Consider the following 21,683-nt stretch of genomic DNA (forward strand, 5'->3'; position numbering starts at 1 on the left):
ATAATATTTATAGAAATGTCCAGAATGGGCAGATTTCATAGACAGGAAGTACATTAATGTCTGCTTAGGGCTGAGGGAACAGAAGGACAGGTGTGAAAAACACTGGAAGAAACTGGACTGAGTGCACAGCACGGCGAATTGTGTGTTGACAGTTGCTTTAGATTTGGCCTCTTTGCTAGTGGCCCTGGTTTTATCGGCTTCTTTAAGAGCTACTCCCACTTTTGTTCATCAGTCATTATTTGCACCCCTAATTCCAACCAGAATCTGGCTGTTTGGGGCTTCCTGAACTTCTTTTGATAGATCTAATGGCCTTGGAGACCTGCCATCTTTCAGAAAATGTAGGCCATCAGAACCTTACATAACTTCAGTGGTGACTGAATCCCAAAACAAAATGGCCACTTCAACCCAACTTCTCAGTACACATCAGCCCACTTTCCAGAATTGCCATCAGTTAGGGCTTCTCACCAGATGTCCCCATATATAGGAGATGTGTGGCTGCCATTTCCAGACATAAAGATGCTGTAATACACCATCCATGAACTCCATGTCAGATTTGAATCTATTCGTAGTTCAGGGGTGCATTTAAAACTCAGTTCTAGGACCACGGTGTTTCAAAAGGCACAGGCCCAGCTTTCAAAGCTGAATGGGAGAAACAGACACAAAATGCAAATACATCCTGTTATCCTGTTACTCTTGCCTGTTTCCCCCGTCCCGGCACTCAAGCAGATCAACCTCATCTATCAGCTGAGCTCGGTCTCGTGGACACGGATGGCTGCTTTCGAAGCCACGCACATGCCCTGCACACAGGACAGCTCCAACTGTTGAGGACATGGATACAAGAACTAAGTGTGCAAGGGAAACACCTATGTCTCACGCAGTAACCACCCGTCCCGGCCTCTTCACCTGGCAGTTACAAACCCTACCTAAAGTTCAACAACACAACAGTGCCCAAACTTTTACTTGTGCTCCTTCTCCTCCTCCACCCATCTGCTCACCTATCCTGACTGGCTACACTTCCCCACCTGACCCCCAGGGAGAAGCGTTCAGGGCTCTATCTGGTCCCCACAGGGCTGTTTCTCCTTCACCCTTTCAATCATCTGAGTCACCCTTCATCACATCCCCTTTTCAAAAAAAAGCCACGGGGGGTACAATGGAACTCAGTCTGTGACTGGAAAAGCTCTGAGTGCCACACCCCTAACACAGAATACTGTGACTCAGACAAGTAACTCAGCTGCTACATCCATTTCTAAATCTAAACTATAACATAAAAATTCCTAGATTTGATAGGTACACTGTGGAAAAATGTTAGTTTATAACAGACTGGCATCGTGTATGCCTGGGTGTGTGTGCATTTGTTTAAAAAAAAATAAAATGTCCCTTTGCTGTGCCCCCACCCATCACTGCCAACTTACACTCTCCCAACCTTAAAAATGGACAGACAGCAACTATTAAAATTGTCTGTTTTACCTCTCCAGCAGAGGCCAAATGAAATGAGTGCTTGAGAAAAGCATCTGGAACACCAGCACCCATCTTAACAACGTTGTAGGATGCACTTGTAGTTCACAACCACCCCAGAGAAACCAAGATCAGCCCCCACTCTGGCTATGCTTACTCTGATGTTTGTCTTCCAGAGAATCTGAGGCAGCAGCCTAATAGTCACCCCCACAAAACACCAATGTTCCCTGAGACACTTTCCCTTCTGCCTACCAAACAGCAGCTAGAAGCTTCCTTTTTTATTGGACAAAGCTCTTGGTTTGCTGCTGGGGTAGTGTGGCGCTAAAGTGCTGGCCTCTGGGGTGGTACAAAGACCACAGCTTTTTTCTTCTTCATACTTTCCTGTATTTTCCAAATTTTCCACAGGACCTTTGTACTGTTTTCATGACAAGAAAAAACAAGAGACAGGGCACTCAGATGGGTTCCTTTGTCTCCCTTCCTCTAGGGTTCTTCATGAACTACAAGCATTTATTTTTTTAAGATTTCTTTATTGCTATGTATACAGTGCTCTGCCTACATGTACACCTGCAGACCAGAAGATTGTGAGCCAACAAGTGGTTGCTGGGAATCGAACTCAGGACCTCTGGAGGAACAGTCAGTGCTCCTTACCTCTGAGCCATCTCTCCTGCCCCCAAGCTACAAGCATCTTAAGGACACATGCTCCACACAGGTCTCACCCATAGCCTGCACCTGCCACAGAATAGCTCAGCACATGTTGAGTGAATGATCTTAGGTAATATCTGACTAGGTAGACTGACAGTGAGGCGAACAAGCTGTGCCACAGTACTTCTTTACGGGGCATCGGTCCCTGCCCTTAGATAGCATTTGAAAGCCTGCAAAGTCGAAAGTCTGCTCTCCATGGTAAGCTAGCAACAGTAGTCTCCCACTCCAGACAAGGTACCTCCTCAGGGGATCCACTGTTCCACCCTTGGTAGACCAAGAACAGGGCTATAAAATCTTGCTACAATATGGAGCACCAGGAATTGAGTTCTTTAAGTCACATCAGGGCTCTCTGCCATTCGGAAGGCACACCACGGCTCTGTTCAGACACCAAGTTTAACTATATCCTCCAAAATTAATCGTTGTTTCTAAGATTAAATAACACTAAATACTAAAGCAAACAAAGGATTAAGATAACACGAGCCCAGACTTGTTATTAAACCACCAAAAAGCCTTATCTAGCAGCCCAAAGCAGAAAACCTCCAGGAATGACTTCATATGAAAAAATGTCTCAAGCAATTGCTTGGGAGAACTGACCCAGCTGGGGTGTTAAGAAAGGCAGGCTGTACCCTGCATCACAGGGAAGCTGTGGCTCAGCAGAAATGTACAGGTGGAGAAGGTGCCAGTGTCCCTTCTCACTGCACCACATCCTGTGCCAGTGTTCCTTCTCACTGCACCGCAGCCTGTGCCAGTGTCCGTTCTCACTGCACCACAGCCTGCGCCAGTGTCCCTCCTCACTGCACTGCAGCCTGCACTAGTGTCCCTTCTCACTGCACCACATCCTGTGCCAGTGTCCCTCCTCACTGCAGTGCAGCCTGCGCTAGTGTCCCTTCTCACTGCACTGCAGCCTGCGCTAGTGTCCCTCCTCACTGCAGTGCAGCCTGCGCTAGTGTCCCTCCTCACTGCAGTGCAGCCTGCGCTAGTGTCCCTTCTCACTGCACTGCAGCCTGCGCCAGTGTCCCTCCTCACTGCAGTGCAGCCTGCGCTAGTGTCCCTTCTCACTGCACCACATCCTGTGCCAGTGTCCCTCCTCACTGCAGTGCAGCCTGCGCTAGTGTCCCTTCTCACTGCAGCGCAGCCTGCGCTAGTGTCCCTTTTCACTGCACTGCAGCCTGTGCTAGTGTCCCTTCTCACTGCACCGCAGTCTGCACTAGTGTCCCTTCTCACTGCACCACAGCCTGCGCTAGTGTCCCTTCTCACTACTCCCCAGTCTCCTTTCTCACCACTTTGAGGACTATGCTAGTGGTTTCAGTTCTGTGTGATCAACCAAGTTCACATTTCCTAGAAGACAGGACTGTGTTTACACTTGGTTTTGTATTTTCAATTCCTTCACTTCCATTAGTCACTCTGTATATATATGTCTAGATGCTTCTGCAGATTTCTACCATGCCCCAGGCTCTTAAAATACATTCATTTCAAAACAAAGCGGATTGTGAGTTGATGGTTGCATGGTAATTTTACTGCAAAAGGTGGAAGTCAGCACATGGTGAAGACAGCGGCCACATCAGAATTCACAATGCAGGATGAGAACACAAGCATCTCATTACAAAAGTAGATGCCTCAAGTTTCCTGTCTCACTTGAGCTGAGAAGAGAAAGTTTCTAGGGAAAAAAAGCTGTCCTTATTACAAATTCTGTTAAGATTTAAACTTGCCTTACCACAATTATAAATATTTACATTCCACCTAGCTGCTTATATTAGAAACTGTGCAAACCAACACCGTGGGCTTCTGCAGTGTGTAGAAGTTCACTGTGGGACTGCTCCCCCTCACTGTGAGGCTGCCCTCCGCCTCACTGTGGGACTGTTCCCCTTCACTGTGGGACTGCTCCCCCTCACTGTGAGGCTCCTCCCCCTCCCTCACTGTGAGGCTGCTCCCCCCCCACCCACTCACTGTGAGGCTGCTCCCCCAACTCACTGTGGGGCTGCTCGCCCTCCTTCACTGTGGGACTGCTCCCCCTCACTGTGGGGCTCCTCCCCCTCCCTCACTGTGAGGCTGCTCTCTCCACTCACTGTGGGGCTGCTCCCCCTCCCTCACTGTGGGCTGCTCCCCCCACTCACTGTGGGGCTGCTCCCCCTTACTGTGAGGCTGCTCCCCCCTCACTGTGGGGCTGCTCCCCCCACTCACTGTGGGGCTGCTCTCCCTCACTGTGAGGCTGCTCCTCCCACTCACTGTGGGGCTGCTCCCCCCTCACTGTGAGGCTGCTCCTCCCCCTTACTGTAAGGCTGCTCCCCCCTCACTGTAAGGCTGCTCCCCCCTCACTGTGGGGCTGCTCCCCCCACTCACTGTGGGGCTGCTCCTCCCACTCACTGTGAGGCTGCTCCCCCTCCCTCACTGTGGGCTGCTCCCCCCACTCACTGTGGGGCTGCTCTCCCTCACTGTGAGGCTGCTCCTCCCACTCACTGTGAGGCTGCTCCCCCTCCCTCACTGTGGGCTGCTCCCCCCTCACTGTGGGGCTGCTCCCCCCACTCACTGTGGGGCTGCTCCCCCCACTCACTGTGGGGCTGCTCTCCCTCACTGTGAGGCTGTTCCCCCCTCACTGTGGGACTGTTCCCCCCTCACTGTGGGACTGTTCCCCCCTCACTGTGGGGCTGCTACCCCTCACTGTGGGACTGTTCCCCCCTGACTGTGGGGCTGCTCCCCCCACTCACTGTGGGGCTGCTCTCCCTCACTGTGAGGCTGCTCCCCCTCACTGTGGGACTGTTCCCCCCTCACTGTGGGACTGTTCCCCCTGACTGTGGGGCTGCTACCCCTCACTGTGGGACTGCTCCCCCCACTCACTGTAGGGCTGTTCCCCCAACTCTGCGCTCAGCTGGCCAAAGAATACTTTCAGTGTCTGCTACCTTGACTCCCCTCAAGGGAGGAAATTCAATACTGTACCCACGACCTTTCTTTAGACATTTGAGATATTTGCTCTTAACCTTCTACCTAAAAGCTCATTGTCTAATGCCTCAATTTCCTTGCTGAAGCAAGTAACAGGAGGTAGGGGGGACGGACTCTTCCTGCCACCTGAGGAGTGTCCGGAAGCCAGTCAGGTACCCTAGCCTTCCTCAGTGAGCTTAGGCTCCTCATCTCCTAAGCAGTCACTGTATCCACCTCAAAAGAAATTTCATGAGGACAAGATATGATAGTTTAAGTACAGCATCTAACATAGGACAAACCTGTTGGTGGACTCTGATAGAAAATATTAACTGTGAAGGTCACACTAACAGGCCAAAGTCCCACGACAAATTGGGAGTCAGGGCACACCAAAAGGTGACAACTCTAAGAATTCCTAGTCATCAGCAATGAGTTAAAAAGGAAAAAAAAGAAAGTGGCACAACATGAACTAATTATGAACTGCATCCCAGCTTAAAGCCACACCAGGAGGACAGCAGTTCACTGGGGAAATGGGCGGAGGGTGTGTGTCATCAGCGTGAACTAGCACTTGGCTGACTGGGTGGTCATGCCTACCTGGTTATATGTAGACACTTTCTGGCACGTCCAACAGGAAAATACACTGTGCTCACACAACCAAAATCCCTGAGACAACTGGACTTCCGAGCATACAGCTGCGGCAGTGCACACTGATGCTAGAAGGGCCCTGCCACGTGAATCCAGCAGCCTGGTCCCCATCCACAGGGCGAAGGTCTATCCTGCAGGCCTGACAGATTAAGAATGACGTGACGTGAAGTGGATCCTCAACCATCGTGACCAATGTTAATCTATGACTAGGAAGCAACAGGCTCCTGTCGTGGAACAACTCAACACTAGGTGGGTCCTTTTCAGACAAAAGGTTAAAAAGGATGAAACACACAATATCAAGTTCTACAAGGAGCCAAGTCAGTGCACAGCAGGCTAACACATCTGACAGCCCCAATGAACGGCTAAGCACCTGCTCCTCTGGGACAAATAAAGAAACACAAAAAATGAGGGCTGATCCCAATCCTCCAAGAAGGTATAACCGGAAGGAAACCAGGCGGTTTCTCCTGCCATCTGCATACCCCTCTAGGCTCTATGTCCTAACGAGACCAAACCAGAATCTTTATCTACATGGTCTTACAACACAAGTGCAACCAAATGCAGCAAGTCTTTGAGAAGCCCAGGGACTCTCAGGACTGAGAGCACTGGCTAAATGAGGAGTTTCCATACACTTCAACGTGAATGAAACTCCAAGGTAGAAACGGAAGGTGTGTGTACTTACAATGCCTCCCAGGTGATGCTGACACTCCGAGAACCACTAGCCCAACTGACCCCTTACAATGACCCTGTCCAGGATGGAGTCTCAGGCAGGATGCCTGTTACTCCTGCAGGTGGGTAAGACCTTTCTGATGTGCAAACATGTGTGTTCACTCTCATTACGTTCTACCCTAGGAACTCTGTACTTAGTACACACTGGGGTTTCTAAGCCTATGACAGAGCAAAGTGAAATTCAGAGAGAGAAAACACAGGATGAGCCATAGTATCTAAGACATTCTCAGTGAAGAGGTGGGTCTTAAAGGATGAGAAAGATCCAAATTCAACTAGAGTTCAAGTTGGGAGTGGTGGGACACACCTATACTCCCAGCATTCCACAGGCAGTGAAAAGATAAGTAGGTGTTTGAGGTCAGCCTGGGTCACATGGCAAGAAGGGACTGAAAGCAAAGAAGGTTGCCCATGACTGTGTATACTTTTTAAACTAAAGAAAAGTAAGCCTGAAAATACAACTAACGTGGGAAGCAGAAAAAGGCTCAAAGGAACCAGAATGCTTGGTAAAGGGGGAAAAAAGCAGTCCAGCATATAAGGGCAAGGAAAGACAGTGCAACCAGATAAGCCGGGAGGAAAAGGGACAACAAGCTAATCACAAAAGCAGGAGTGTGGGTTTGATGCACACAGCACTGGAGACACACTGGCTGCAGGGTAGCACGTGCCCTGCTGGGAGTCACAGCTGCACACTGGTCAGGAAGGAGACTGCCCCGCCACTCAGATACAAAGGTGAAGGGCTGGCTCTGAGAGCGTGGCAGCAAAACACAGGGAGAATGCTGAAAACAGGAGCCCATTCACAAGGGAAATGGCAAGGCGTGGTCACAGTGAGAGCAGGGAAGGCTCGATGATACCTGAAAAACTCAAAGTGGAAACAAGGCAATAATAGCTCAGGCAAGGAGCAGCACTGAACCCATGCGGGCTTAGCTCCAGAGAGGACTTCCTTTGTTTAAGAAAGCCCCAAAGCTCACTCTGCCGCACATATGCAGTGCCTGGAAGCTTTGCCCTTCCCTCTGGTCACAGCACAGGCTGCAGTTTCTGCATCAGGACACAAGGACTCTGTACTTCTGACTCTGTAACAATACTACCAAAAGCACAGGTGTTTACAAGAAATAAGGTGTGCTCTAGCCAGAGGTGGTGACATGTGCCTTTAAGACAGAAGCAGGTGGATCTCTGTGAGTTCCGAGGCCAGCCTAGTTTATATAGTAAGTTCAGGACACCCAGAGCTACAAAGTGAGACCCTGTCTCAATAATAATAACAACAACAATAAGCAGTAGTATTAGTAAAAGTAGCAGTAGTAGCAGCAGCAGCAGCAGTGGTGCTTTGATGGAGCTGGGAGGCAGATGCTAGTCATCACATACAGCACACTACATGCTTCCATTACATGAAACTCACAGACTAGGCAGGTCTATAAAGAACAGTAACAGGGAGAGTGGGTAGGGATGAGGAAAAATGGAGAATGACTGAAAATGGATTTGGAGGTCTTTCTAGGTGATGAAAATTATTCTGTTTATGAAGAGAGACGGTCACACAACTCTATGAATACCCCCAAAAAATGCTGACTTGGACAGAATAAGTGGGAAAGTGGCATAGTAAGTGATGAAGTGAAAAAGATTAAGAAAAACCTTCAGGAATGCAAAAATTAGTACTGTAACTTCAGACACTTAGACAGCATCTCACAAGCAGAAACCGCCACACACACGCTACCGAAACATGTAAGGTAATCTGGAGAACCTAAAGGGAAATTTTAGGGAAACTAAGTCCGCTCCTTGTAAGGTGGGAAACATGCATGGAAAAGATGAAGTGATTTAAACATAAAGATCCCTTTATGAGGATTCTCACAATTGCTCTAAAACTTTAACACCCACTTCAGCAATCGTGGTAATACTATACTATGCACCATTAGTTTCTTAGAAACTGAAACAAAGTAAGCCAACTCCAGGAAAAAGATTACCTGTCTCAACAACTAAGCAGACAAATGGCCCCATCTTATAAATCTGAGGATATAGGGGCTAGAGAGGTGCTCAGTGGTTAAGAGCATTGTCTGCTCTTCCAGAGGACCAGGGTTCAATTCCCAAGAACCACACAGCAGCTCACAACTATCTGTAACTGCAATTCCAAAGGATCTGACATCTTCACACAGACACGCATGCAGGCAAAACACCAACGCATATAAAATAAAAATTAATTAAGTCATTTTAAAAAATAAATGATATAACCAAAAGCCTACCAAAAAGGAAAGCTTTCTTGCTTTACAGGCCCCCTAGAGCCTCCATGTCACCTACCTAAAGACAGTTAGGTCTCGCCATTCCATGCTGCCCCTCATCACAAAAGGCATCACGTCTCTTCCCGCTCCAACACTATGACCACCAGCAGTTAACACACTGTGTGACCAGACCTTCCACAGTGCCTTTATCTTCTCTCTATATATCAGAAGACCTGCCATGGGCACACACAATAACGCCAGTAGAACCTTGATGGCACAAACCTGTAGTCTACACTCATGAAGAGACATGGAAAGATCCCAAGTTCAAGGCTGCCTGGGCTACAGAGGGAGGTGAGTCCAGCATGACTGATGCTTAGTCCAACTCTGAGAACAACGAACACTACCAGAGTCTACGGCCATACTGTGCTGAACGATCCAAGACAGCAGTCTGTGTCCAAAACTGTCCCAAAGAACCAAGAGCCATGACCAAGCTCTGTCTAAAGCAACAGACAACTATTGGGAAGGTGTCTACTAGTGACAGCAATGGAAATTCCTTTGTGAGCCTCTGGCTTCCGAGCCTGACTCACTTCCTCACATCACAGATCTGCCAAAAGAGCTTCTGCTGAGGCTCTCGTTCTCTGAGCACTCCTGCCTTGCTCCCCGTAGACGACTGGTTCTCGGAGGTGACACATTCCTGCCATCTACAAGTTCTCCCTCCTCCTAACCCTGACTAAAACTCATCAAAGCCAGGCTGTGTGCTGTAGGGGCTCATAGGCGCGACACTGGGCTCTGAGAAAACAGGTCTGTTTTGTGCATACGTGTGTGCCTGAGTGTCAGTATGTGTGTCCCATGTATGTAAAAACCCACAGACACCAGAAGAGAGTATCTGATTCCCCTAGAAGTGGAATCAGGAGCAGTTGGGAACTGTCAAGTGAGTGCTGGGAGCTGAACTGGTCCTCTTCGAAAGCTGTAAGATCTGTGAACTCCAGAGCCACCTCTCTGGCCCCAAGGGAAGGTATTGACTATAAGGCCACACATTTCTTCTTCACGGCTTCCTCTAAGGAAATACAGCTAATATATTCAAAATGTTATTTATCAAAATATAAGAGTGGTACTTTCAACATCTTTATTTGATCTCAAATTTTAAACCAATAGGTCCAAATACATTTTACATGTCACCTTCCAAAAAAGAAAAAAAAGTACAGTAACTAAAAAAGGGGGGATAACAATTGAGATATAGTCTGAATAAATTAATTTTTAAAAAAACTAACTAGCAATATAAATAGGTATTCTGAACTGAGAAGCACAGAGAGCGGTCTTCCTAAGACATGTAGCCTATTAGATGATCAACTATTAACTTACCTAATTTATGAAGGCCTAAAATAATGAACTATCTGTGAAATAATATAATTCCCGATACACGCCTTTCCATTTAAATGAAGTTACTCTGGTCAAAGCTATGTTTCTTAAAAGGCGGTCTGCACCACCCCCAAGTACCCTCCCTGACTTTATGCAGAAGGAAGTCTGTGACAACCTGGAGAGGCAAAATAAAACTCAAGGACGGATGCAGAAGAAACCTCTCACCAGGCACATGCTGGCCCATGAGCTAAGTGGTTCCAGAGACCCCAGGCTGTAAGATGGTAGTCAGTCTTCCCAGAAACAAGACAGCCTGTCCTGCCTTCATTTATCTCCACAATTCTGAGAAGGGCAGATACTTCCCCAAGCTCATGAGCACTGAGGGACCAGCCCTCTGCCTACTTGGTGTCAACAAGCATCTTACATCCACCATCTGCAAATCAACTCAGATGTGAACTCCCCACCCAAACCTGCTCCTCCAGTCATCTCCTTTGGTCCATAGCACCTCTATGACACCAGCTGCTCTGGGAAAACTGTGTCCTCCCTGGCCACACACCTGCAGTGCACACCATCTCCCCAGCAAACCAGGCCAGCCCCACAGACGTGTACACCCAGAGCCCAGTCTCCGCTCAGCACCCCCTCTTCTACCATCATATTCTGCTGAGAACAGTACCCCGCACCCTTTCGTGTCTATGAGCCGCTCTGTCATTTAAAACACAGCTTTGAGGGCTGGAGAGATAGTTCCGAGGTTAAGAACACAGCTGGTTCAAGTCCCAGCACCCAAATGGCAGCTCACAACCATATGTAACTCCAGCCCCAGGGAATCTGACGGGCCTCTCCTGGCCTCTACAGGCACTGTGTGCACTTTGTACACAGACATAAGTGTTGACAAAAATGCCCACACACATAAAAAATAAATTAAAATATTTTTAAAGTAACTAAAACTACAACTTGATACAGAAATCCCCAAAGGTTTCTCACCTCAGCCAGGCCTGCTACTGATGCATCCCTCTAAGAGGGTGTCTTCCATCTAGAGCGCTCCATGAGACCCGTTCACCCAGAAATTAAAGAACAACAGCCAGAATCCCATGTAGCAGGCAGCAGAGGCAAGGCTGGGACGATCTTCCAGTGTTCTTTGGCAATGTGAGGCCAGATTTACAGCAGCGACAGAGAGCCCTCCCTCATGGGAGGAAATCCTTATATTTCACTTAGCATAACTGAATCTTTTCATGTATAATCAATAACATATCAGATTCCCAACAACAAATTAAAATGGAAATGGTAACTTTACAGAGACACCAAATCTCCCACTAGGTGGTCTGAACATGGGCTCCCTGGCAGCTCCGGCAAACGCCAGGTTGACTAGCAGAGTTCCGGCACTCAGACCTCCAGTGCAACTGCATTTGATGACCGCATTTCAAGTGCACCATGCCCAAGCAAGCAGGGGCTCATGCTAAACCCTACCAATCACAGGGTGTTGGAGTGAGTCTCTTGGGTGATACTAGTAACAGGAAAAAGGCTGAACTCAAAATGCCGATCATCAAAAAGCCCCGACAGAAACCTTCCAGAGCCAAGTCTTTAAAAAAAAAAGGAAACCCTAAATCTTTTTCTTCAGAGCTTTCGAAAGGTTTCTAGTATCAACCACTCAAAGCCTTAAATTTCATTAGTTACAACAATTAATTTAGTGGGTTCTAAAAGAAACTTGACTCAGCTCAACCCCTCCCCATTTCCAAGAGAAGGGTGACTGGGGTGCATGTTCACAATGAGCAACAGACTTACTAGATGAACAAACACAAGGCTAAACCCCGAACTAGGGAGGTTTCCAGGCCCTCCTGGATGTGGGAGTAGGAGAAAGTAAGACTTCAGAACCCCCTGGGTCCTTAAGGAAACTGTAGCCAAGATATATTACAGGCAGTTTCCTTTAGTTTTCTTAATTAGAAAAGCACTTGATAAAATAAATTTTGCCAAAACGTATCTCCTTGGAAACCAGGAAACAAAACTTTTCCCCCCCTTCACATAAAGACATAAGGACTACTTTCATAATAAACAGCTGCAGCTGTCTTGTGTGTAAAGTAAAACAGGTAGCTTTCACTAGATGAGTAAATAAGAAAAGGCTGGAGAGATGGCTCAGTGGTTAAGAGCACTAACTGCTCTTCTAGACATCCTGGGTTCAGTTCCAGGCACTCAGACAGGAGATCACAGTTGGACTGTAACTCCAGCCCCAGGAGATGCAACACTCTCTTCTGGCCTCATTGGGTACCAGGTATGTGTATGCACATAAACTCATGCAGCCATACATACAAAATAAATGTAAAAAAATTAATTACTTCTAGAGACTTCATTAAAGACACATTCCATGAGGCTCTGAGAAAGTGGCTTGAGAACTGACAGCCAGTCTGAGGCCAGGGAAACACATCTTGCAGTCCATCTCCAGAACACACACAAGAGCCACATGAGGCAGAAGTGGACACAGGCAGGTTCCTAGGGCTTGTGAACCCGCCAGCCTCACCTACTTAGAGAACTCCAGGTAGTAAGAGACCTGCCTCAAAAAAATAAAAACAAAAGTATTGGCGTCCAAAGTACAATACCCATGGTTGACCTCTGGCCTTTATCCAGTCTTGTGCCCCAGCATACACAAAATGCCCACTGAGTTAACATTCAGTGCTCAGGATCAAGTCAAGGCCTTTTCTGAGGCTTCCTGAGGACACTGGACTCTGCATAACACACAATTCTCAACATTAGATAGCCTCATTCACATTTGCCATTTAAATCACTTTACTTCCTTTTTTAAACATGTCTGGTCTCCTCAAGAGAGACAGTCAGACAGAGACAAGAGATCACTTCTGCAGAGATAAATCCCCTTATATATGGCCAAATGACCTTGAACAAGGAGCAAAAAAGTATTGTCTTTTCAACAATCAGTATTAGGAAATATGTGAGATCCACATGCAAAAAATATAGTTTGGGCCTTATCTTAAAGAATACACAAAAATTACCTCAAAAACAGATCAAGAAGTAATGGATCAAAAATGGGGTAATGGCCCAGCAGTTCTGAGTACTTGAGATCTTGCAGAGGATCCAAGTTCGGTTCTCAGAACCAACATGATGGCTCACAATTGCCTATAACTCCAATTTACGGGACTCCAACATCCTCTTCTGGCTTAATGGGCACCTGGCATGCATGCAGTCCACGTGTATTGAAGGCAAAACACTCACACACATAAACTACAAATCTACAAATAAAAAATGTTTTTAAAACTTATGTGGGGCTGGAGAGATGGCACAGGTTAGGAGCATTGGCTGTTCTTCCAAAAGTCCTGAGTTCAATTCCCAGCAACCATGTGGTGGCTCACAACCACCTATAATGAGATCTGGTGCCCCCTTCTGGCATGCAGGCATACACGCAGCAGAAGATTAAATCTTTAAAAAACTTTTGTGCATCAAACACAACCAACAGAAAAAAGAACCTATAGAGGAAATACTTGTAAATTTTGTATCTGACTAAGGTCTGATACCTAGAATATACAAATTAACTCTTTTTTTAAAAAACTGAAAAATGGGCAGAGGACTTGAACAGATGGTGACCAAGAAACATCAGAGGACACTTGACAGAACCAGGCAATCAACATCACAATGAGATATCACCTCAAATATGCAGCAAAGCCACAATATAAGTGGGGGACGGGCAAAAAGCGAGTATGTGGACAAACTGGCAGCTTGGAGAATATTGGTGAGACTGTAAAGTACCATGATGGTAAACACTGTGGACCAGAAATCGCCTCAAGAAGTTAAAAACAGAACCATCCATCCAGGGTCCAGCAATCTCACATCTAAATTAACATTCAAAAGAACTGAGCACAAGGTCTGGAAAGGATATTTGTATGTGAGTGTTTCCAAACCAGCCTCAGACCAAAGGCACACCTTTAAAGCCAGCACTTGGGAAGCAGAGGCAGACCTACAGAGCAAGTTCTAGGACAGCCAGGGCTACACAAAGAAACCCCGTCTCAAAAGAGAAGAGAAAAGGGAAAAAAGAGTTAGGACAACCAAGGGTGACCACATCGCACACACCATCCTAAAAGGAAGGCAGTTCTGACATGTACTACACGCTCATCCGGGGGACATTATTCCTAGTGAAACAAGCCAGTCACTAAGGACAAAGATCACATAGCCCCACTATGCGTGACACCCCGGGATAGTCAAATTGAGAAGACAGAAAGATGGCGGTTGCCAGGGACTGGGAAGGGAGCGAGTGAAAGTTGTCTGATCCACAGTTTTGGATGTAAAACCTTTTTTTTTTTTTTTCCAATCTTAAAGCTGTCCTTCACAAAAATGTCGTAGGTTTAAAACCACTGAATGGTGGTGTTTGTCTTTGATCCCAGCACTCGCAGGCAGAGGCAGGTGGATCTTTGAGTTCGAGGCCAGCCTAGTCTACAAAATAAATCCAGGACAGCCGAGGCTACATAGAGAAACTGTGTCTCAGGAAACAAACACTGAACTATATATACATTTGTGTTTTTACCATTGCTTTAAGTGGGCCATACGATTACCAAACTGAATTGACATGTCTCAGGCACACTGCAAAATTTCCTGACCCATTACCTATAGACAGCCAGTTCTAGATTTCTTCCAAACTACCTTTTTCAATAAACAGAACTCTGTTGAAGATTGGAGGCTCTTTCCTTTTAACTTATCCAAAAAGACATTTCAATGGCCCCATTGTCATACAAAGCCACTCTGGAAAGGAGCAAGACACTTCCAAGTGTCCTGCAGCACTCAGCCACCTGGTTATCCTGGTGCCTGGCCCCGGCCACGATGCATATGGCCCCCCCAGCACATCCCACCCAAGCTGCTTTAGGCTACAGTGCTTTGAAAACAGCTCCAGAGCAATGCCACCACAGCGAGTGTCAGGCTGTCAAGCCTTCCTGTGACCCTCACGCACTCCTGGGCCCTTAGCCACTGAGACTCAACTTCCTTCTAGACTCTTCATCCTTCCTTTTCTGCTCCACATCAGCAAGGCAGTAAGGTCCTAATTTTAAGAATGAAACTGTGAAGGAGCATAGGAATTCCTCTAACTGGAGACAAGAGTTAGGAGCTACATTCAAGCTTAGGCACAGTTCTACCACACAACTGAACTAGGAGGCACACACACAAACACATCAAATGCTGGCTACTTAGAAGTTAGCATCTAGTAGGCCAGCTAGTGAGTTCTGAAGTCTTCAGTGGAGCTTGCAAGGAGGGAAAACTGGTCAGCTACACATGACAGGTGTTTTTCTCAGTCTCTGGTGACAAGCAGTATGGCAGAATACAGTTCTGGGGGCGGGAGGGAAGGTAGGAAAGCTGGACACTGACCCCAGGGCCTTACAAAGGCTAAGCGAGGCCTCTACAGCACTGAGGCCACAACTCTGCTCTTTGTTAGAACACAAGGCCTTACTGACTTCCCATTCAGTCCTAGGGACAGAAGGTGACTCAAGCAGTAAAACTGAGCACAACTTTTGAACATCCTCTTACAGGTCCCTCTGACTAAACAGACTCTCTTTCCTGACACAGTTCAGAACCAGCTGCTTCTCTGAGTGCACGAGAGGAAATGCAAGGGGTTTATCGTACACCAAGCTGAACCTTACCATTCATTACATGAAGTATTCATCACAGAAAAGTAACAGAGGTGCTTAGGGTGAGGACACTGGCCAGAGCTAAGGGTGCAGGTCAGAGGTGCAGCAGTTGCCTACCACTAGTGAGGCTCTGGGGTCAGCCCCCTTTACTGGAGGAGGAGGAAGAGAAGAAGGAGGAGGAGGTGAAAGAGGAGGAGGAGGAGGAAGGCTAAAGAAGAAATCCGGAACCTGATGATGGTAGGATCCCAGCCTACAGGAACATGGGCAGCTGGCTCACTGCCCTCTGCTTTTAAATTTCTCAATAGCTATCTTCTGAGATCAGAACTCATTATGAAAGGAAGCAAGGCTCTGAATGAACCACAAAAACAATCAATGGCTGCACCTGTTCACACGTTGGTAAAGGGCTCAGAGGAAGAAAGGAAGCCAGGAAACTGCGGCTGGATGTCCTTTCAAAAGGTCCAGCAGTCTCCGAGTAAATGCTCTGTTTGGAAAAACCAGCAACTCTCCATCTCCAAGCCAGCATTCCCCAGAAAGCACCGTCTCCCGTCTAACATTATGTAATTACCTGTTTCCCAAAGTTAGGCATACTACAAATCTAATTAGAGAGAGAACTGCAGCTGATAAGTAACCAATTAGACCCCATCAGCTGGAAGGGCTCAGCTCAGACCTCCAGAAGCAACTGTCACCTACCTCACAGCACACCACCTTGACCCTAATGGCCCTCCTTGCCATTTTGGGGGTCATCTCTCCAGGTTTTTAAGAAAACACATTCACGCCGGGCGTGGTGGCGCACGCCTTTAATCCCAGCACTCGGGAGGCAGAGGCAGGCGGATCGCTGTGAGTTCGAGGCCAGCCTGGTCTACAAAGTGAGTCCAGGACAGTCAAGGCTACACAGGGAAACCTTGTCTCAAAAAAAAACAAAAAAAAAAAACAAAAAAAAAAAAAGAAAACACATTCACTCAGGGAGCAGATGCAAGCATAACTCTGTGAGTTCAAGACCAGTCTAATCTACAAAGTGAGTTCCACGTCAGCGAGGGCCACAGTGAAATACTGTCCCAAAAGAAAAGTCTCTTTACATCTGGGTCATCTTATTCCATCTAGACAGAAGAAATGAAGAAAATGGATGAAGGATGAGATGAGAAGATGAAATTTTCTCTCCTTACCCTCCTGGTTCCAAATCAGACTACACTGCATCTTTCTGTCCCTTGCTCAAACTCTGGGAGTTGAAGAGAGCTGGGGCCAGGGAAATTTACCCCACCTTCCCACCGTTCGCATACCAGAACTCATGAAAGTTCATCCAAAGAAACAAGCTGTCATTTAGGAATAATCAGCTCAAATGTGCATCTGGAAAACAAAGTATCATACAAGTATGTTTCATTTTTAACTTTCAAGGCATAAAAGACAACTGTGAAAGCAAAAACTGCCATAAGGCCAATCACCAAGTGATCTGCCTGTGTTTGGATCGCCAGTCTCGAGAGACACAGCACAACAAAGACCTCTCTGTGAACCCTGAAATAAAGCAACACTTACCCCTCCATCCCCTGAACAGAAGCAGCCCCTCTCCTAAAAGTCAGTCTTCACCAGCAGGGATGTTTCTACACAAACGTGCTGGGTTTCCCAGAGAGGGCTCCCACAATCAGCACCTGCTAACATGCAATCCTCCCCGGACTGCCCATCACCCAAAGCGCACACCCCACAACCTTTCCACCGAGCTAACTGGCAAAGTACAACTCCTTTCTTTTGCAAATGAACTTTAGAGAAGGAAAAGATGGGACAACAACAAAGTTTGACCTTTCTAATGAGCATCAGGACCCTAAGGGGATAAAGGTTTCATTAATGATGATGATGATGATGATGATGATGATGATGATGATGAACATGATAATATTAATGCCTCCATGTTCTGCATCCATATGCAGAAATTTTAATTTAGGGCTCCTTTTCCCATAACTTAGCTATCTGAATAATTCCACAGCTTAGGTACCAAACACAACAATAATGCTATCCTCATAGCTTTTCAACTTTAATTGTAGCTATTATTTCCTTCAGCTTTGCTTCTCCCTTATTTTAATTCTTTAATAATCACTGAATACTTAAGTATGAGGAAAAAAGAGTAAACAAACGTCAACACAGTCAATAGGAAAAGAACAAAAGGTGAAACAGAGGAACATGTTTGAAGCAGGCAGGCCTGTTATCCTGAATGCTAGCTATACCTAGTTTTCTACCGTCCAAATCACGTCAGCTCCCTGAGTGTGGAGCTCCTCACTTGCAAACTGGAAAAGCTGGGCCAAAGGAACTATGCCCCGACTCCATTCCAGCTCCAGCCACCCAAGGATCTGCTCATCAGAGGGTAAGAAAATACAACTGCAAATGAGAGTTACGATGTATTTCCATACACACATTTTGGTCAATTTCTGTAGCAAAGCTGGGAGACAACTGTGTGCTGGTGCTGCAGCACAAGCCCATGAGTTCTGCAAGGGGCACAGCTGCTTTTTAAGTTCACCCCAGCCAGAAAATGGCAGAGCAGGTATTTGAAGTCCACACCTTCTAAAGACGAGTATTTCAAACCTTTTCAGTAAGTTGAAAGGTCAAAACTATGTCATATGGAAAACCTTAGAGATGACAGTAAGCTAGACCAACACTTCCCTAACGCCAAGAGAGGTCACTGGAGTCCCAGAAACCGAGAGGATCATCTCTGATGGTGGCATTCAGTAAATACCACTTGACTCATGAGGCTCAAAGGGATACAAATACAGGGAAATTAGATGGAAATTTTAGTTTTCAAATTTTGAGATTCAGCTTCTGTGATGTAAAATGAAACAAAGAAGCTTGCTCCATCAGAGCTGGGGGGGCTGGGGAGGATGAGGGGGTGGGGGCTGCTAGTCCAATCTGGCTAGCGAGCCAAAGGGCTCAAATGGAAGAATTAACCTGAAAACCTTCCGGACAGTCATAGATTTGTGCAATGCCCTTTGGTAATAAAAAGACAGATAGGCAAGAGACGCCAAGCCTTACTGCTCACCTCATAAGCTGTCCACTAGGTTGGCCAAGAATCTGCTGAATTTGGTTCCTCTCATGCTGCTGTCTGCACTCTAAGAAATCATTTTTAAAAGTCACTGATTAACAATTCAAACTGCAACTGAAAAGACAACATATGCGCACCTTAACTCGAGTCAGCCAAGACCCCACAGTCTATGTAAAGGCTAATCTCACCCCATCCTCAATCTACAGCATGATGATAAAGTTCTTAGGAAGCTCTTTAAAGAGATGCTTAAAAAGAAAACCAAATAAGGAGAATCCATCAATACCACACATGTAATTCAAAGCAAACATGCAATAAAAAGCCAGGAAATACAACTGGAAAAGTGAGTCAAAAGAAGAGCACATCTCAGGCTGTCCTTCTAGTGACATGCTGACGCATCACTACGGCCCAGAGTAGTAAGGCAGCCTTCCACAGAACCTTGGCACAGAGTCACAACTGAAGTCCAAACCGGCAGGACCGTGGCAGACCCCGGGGAACTGCACAGCGGCTATCAGCTACACCTACTGACTGTCTCCGGCCACCTGCTAAACCTGTTCCTTCTCTCCATCAACTGGAGAAATCTAATTACTGATAGTCAACTTCAAGAATCCTTTAAGAGCGAGGTAAGGAAAAAAAGTCTTCAGTGAGACGGAAGCAAGTCAGCATTCCAAATGCTTCGCCTGCCCTAACCACTCATGTTCAAACCATCACTCAGGTCATTTGAAGTCACTGCTGTTAATGCCTTAGTGTCACTAACATATTTCATGGGAAAATGCTTCAGTAATGATATTCTAGTTAACAACCGGGTTGTCACCTCATAGTTAGGCACATCAGTGACCATAAACGACTTTGCCTAAACCTTTTAACTGCTCTGCATAATCCTATCAGCTTCCCCCCCCCCCAAATCCTGGTAAAGGCAGCTTAATTGCAGCTTTCAGGAAAGGAAAGGGGGATATGGGAAAGTCGTTAAACCAAGATACAGAAAATCATTCCTGTCCCTAAACGAGGTTGCAGGTACAACTGGGTAGGGCTTAATGTTGTGGCTGCCCAAAAGATTGAGCCAGAGAACCTTTGCATTGGGAGATATACTCCATTCGAGAAAGCAGGAGAAAGTTGACACTTAACTCCCACAGAGTACCAGTATTTAAAAAAAAAAAAATGGCTTTAAGACTCTGAGTCAGAGTTTCAACATGAAAGGCTCGCTTTATAGAGGAAACGCCAACCCCAGTCCATCCAGATAGACCTGGAACCTGATGAAAGTCGACACCTCCCTCTGAAATTTGCATCGCATCACTGGCTCCAGTTTGGAAACATAATCGTGTACCAGGCAGTATGAATTTCAGTGAAGGCTGCCTCTCAACCAGCCGTCAGGAAAAAAATCAAATCTATAACGCTCCAAAGCAGTCTGGGAGTTACCCGTCCCCAAAAGCTTCCCCTTCCAAGAAGAATGCCAACAATCCAGCACAACACCTCCCTTGAAAGCTAGCTATTTCCCGTGCCTCTGGTTTTGGACACGGCTAGCCCCGATGAAATTTCAACCTGCCCAACGCGATTGCTTGCTCAAGTCGAAATGCCATGGAGCGATTTACGAACCTGGCAAGTTGCCTTTAAGGTCAAGAACAAAGTTGGAAAGGGCAAGTGGAGAAAAAGTTCTTTATGCAGCACCCTCACTCCTCTCCAACCCTCTCGATGATTTACTAAGAAACGCAGGTTGGAGCATCCTCAGATCTCAGTCTCCAGGAGGGAAATTAACACCCTCGAGCCCGCAGCCGAACCTCTCCCTTCCCAAGCATTAACCCTCTGGGCCTTACCCCCTTCAGCACACCTGCAAAGCTCTCACCGGGAGACGGATAAGGAAGGGTCGCTCTGAGGAATTGGGAGCCGCAGGGTGAGCACAGGCACCAGGAGGGGACACCGGGCTCCGAGCCTCTCCGGAGCAGAACCGCCGAGGTGCGAACGTGAGCGCGCGCCGGACGCGGCGGAGCGCAGACTCGCCCCCGCCGGGACCGCGATCGCCAGCACGCCACCAAATCGGAAATCAAACTTTCAGCGGCTACAAACGTCTAGCGCCTGGCCGCGAATCCCTGGCCAGGGTCAGCACAGAGGGGGGTCTGTCAGCAATGCCGCCCCGCCCCCCACTCCTAGCCCAGCTCTGGGGGCCACTTACCGCTTGGTCTAGGCTTCCCGGGGCCGCCGCGCGTCCGGGGCGCGTCGATCGCGCGCTCTCCCTGGGGAGAAAGAGAAAGCGTGCAGACGGTCGGGGCGCGCTCGCTCGCCGCCTCCTCTGAGGAGATCCGAGGCTCCGAGCGCCCCGCGTAGGAGCCGCGGGGGCGGAATCAACGCGGCTCCCCAGCCCCGCTCCGAAGAAGACCCGCAATGGCCACGCACTAGGCGCCGCAAGGGCCGAAGTGACCAGTCCCCGGGCATCAACTATTGTGCAGGAGCCGGGGCCCCGGCTCGCGCCCCCAGAGCCCCCATCCCGCCCGCCAGCTCCCAGGAACAAGCGCACAGCGCCTAGGGAGCGTCCCGGCTGCGAAGCTCCAAGCTGGGCACGGTATTGGGGGAGTTGAGTGGCCGCGGGGGAGGGGACAGGTAACTGCCCACTGGGGTGATGGAGAACCCGCGCAGGGACGACGCGGAAAGGGAGCCCGGGGCCGGCGGCTTCCCGGGCCCACCCTACCCCCCCGACCCTCCCCCCCAGGACTCGGCGCTGCACTGACTTTCTGCTCACTCGCTCACGCACGTACTGAACTCGCTCACAAAGTTGCCGGCGGTGGCGGCGCTTCACTGGCCCTTCTCCCCGCCCCATCCCTTCCCTCCCTCCTCTCCTCCCTCTTTCAGTCTCGGGTGAGATCACCGCGGCGGGGTTCTGCGCTCAGGCAAGTCTCGCGAGATTAGAGCCCAGCTTGGGCCGGGGGAAGTGGAAGCAGGGTAGTGAGGACCGCGGAACTTCTGGTTGCCATGACGACTCAACAGCCGAGTGCAGTTTTCACCTGCCTCCCCCGCTGCCCCGGCCTAGCTGTGGGGAAGGGAAGGCTGGAGGCGGACGGAGGTCTTATG

At 48.0% G+C, this 21,683-nt stretch overlaps 1 protein-coding gene across 7 annotated transcripts in view; it reads right to left on the bottom strand.

Moving 5' to 3' along the window:
* SIPA1L1 (signal induced proliferation associated 1 like 1) overlaps positions 1-21,475 on the bottom strand; it is a 277,017-nt gene extending 255,542 nt beyond the window's left edge. For 6 of the 7 annotated variants that reach the window (XM_084792053.1, XM_084792052.1, XM_084792056.1 and 3 more), the window contains exons 1-2: positions 21,344-21,475; positions 20,791-20,851 (exon numbers count right to left, since the gene is read on the bottom strand). The gene's annotated coding sequence lies outside the window, so the exon portion shown is untranslated. The remainder of the gene's footprint in view (positions 1-20,790; positions 20,852-21,343) is intronic. The other variant, XM_084792051.1, reaches the window with a different exon arrangement.
* Positions 21,476-21,683: the final 208 nt, after the last annotated feature.

This window comes from Acomys minous, assembly GCF_964271855.1.
Source record: "Acomys minous genome assembly, chromosome: 8".
Taxonomy (NCBI): domain Eukaryota; kingdom Metazoa; phylum Chordata; class Mammalia; order Rodentia; family Muridae; genus Acomys; species Acomys minous.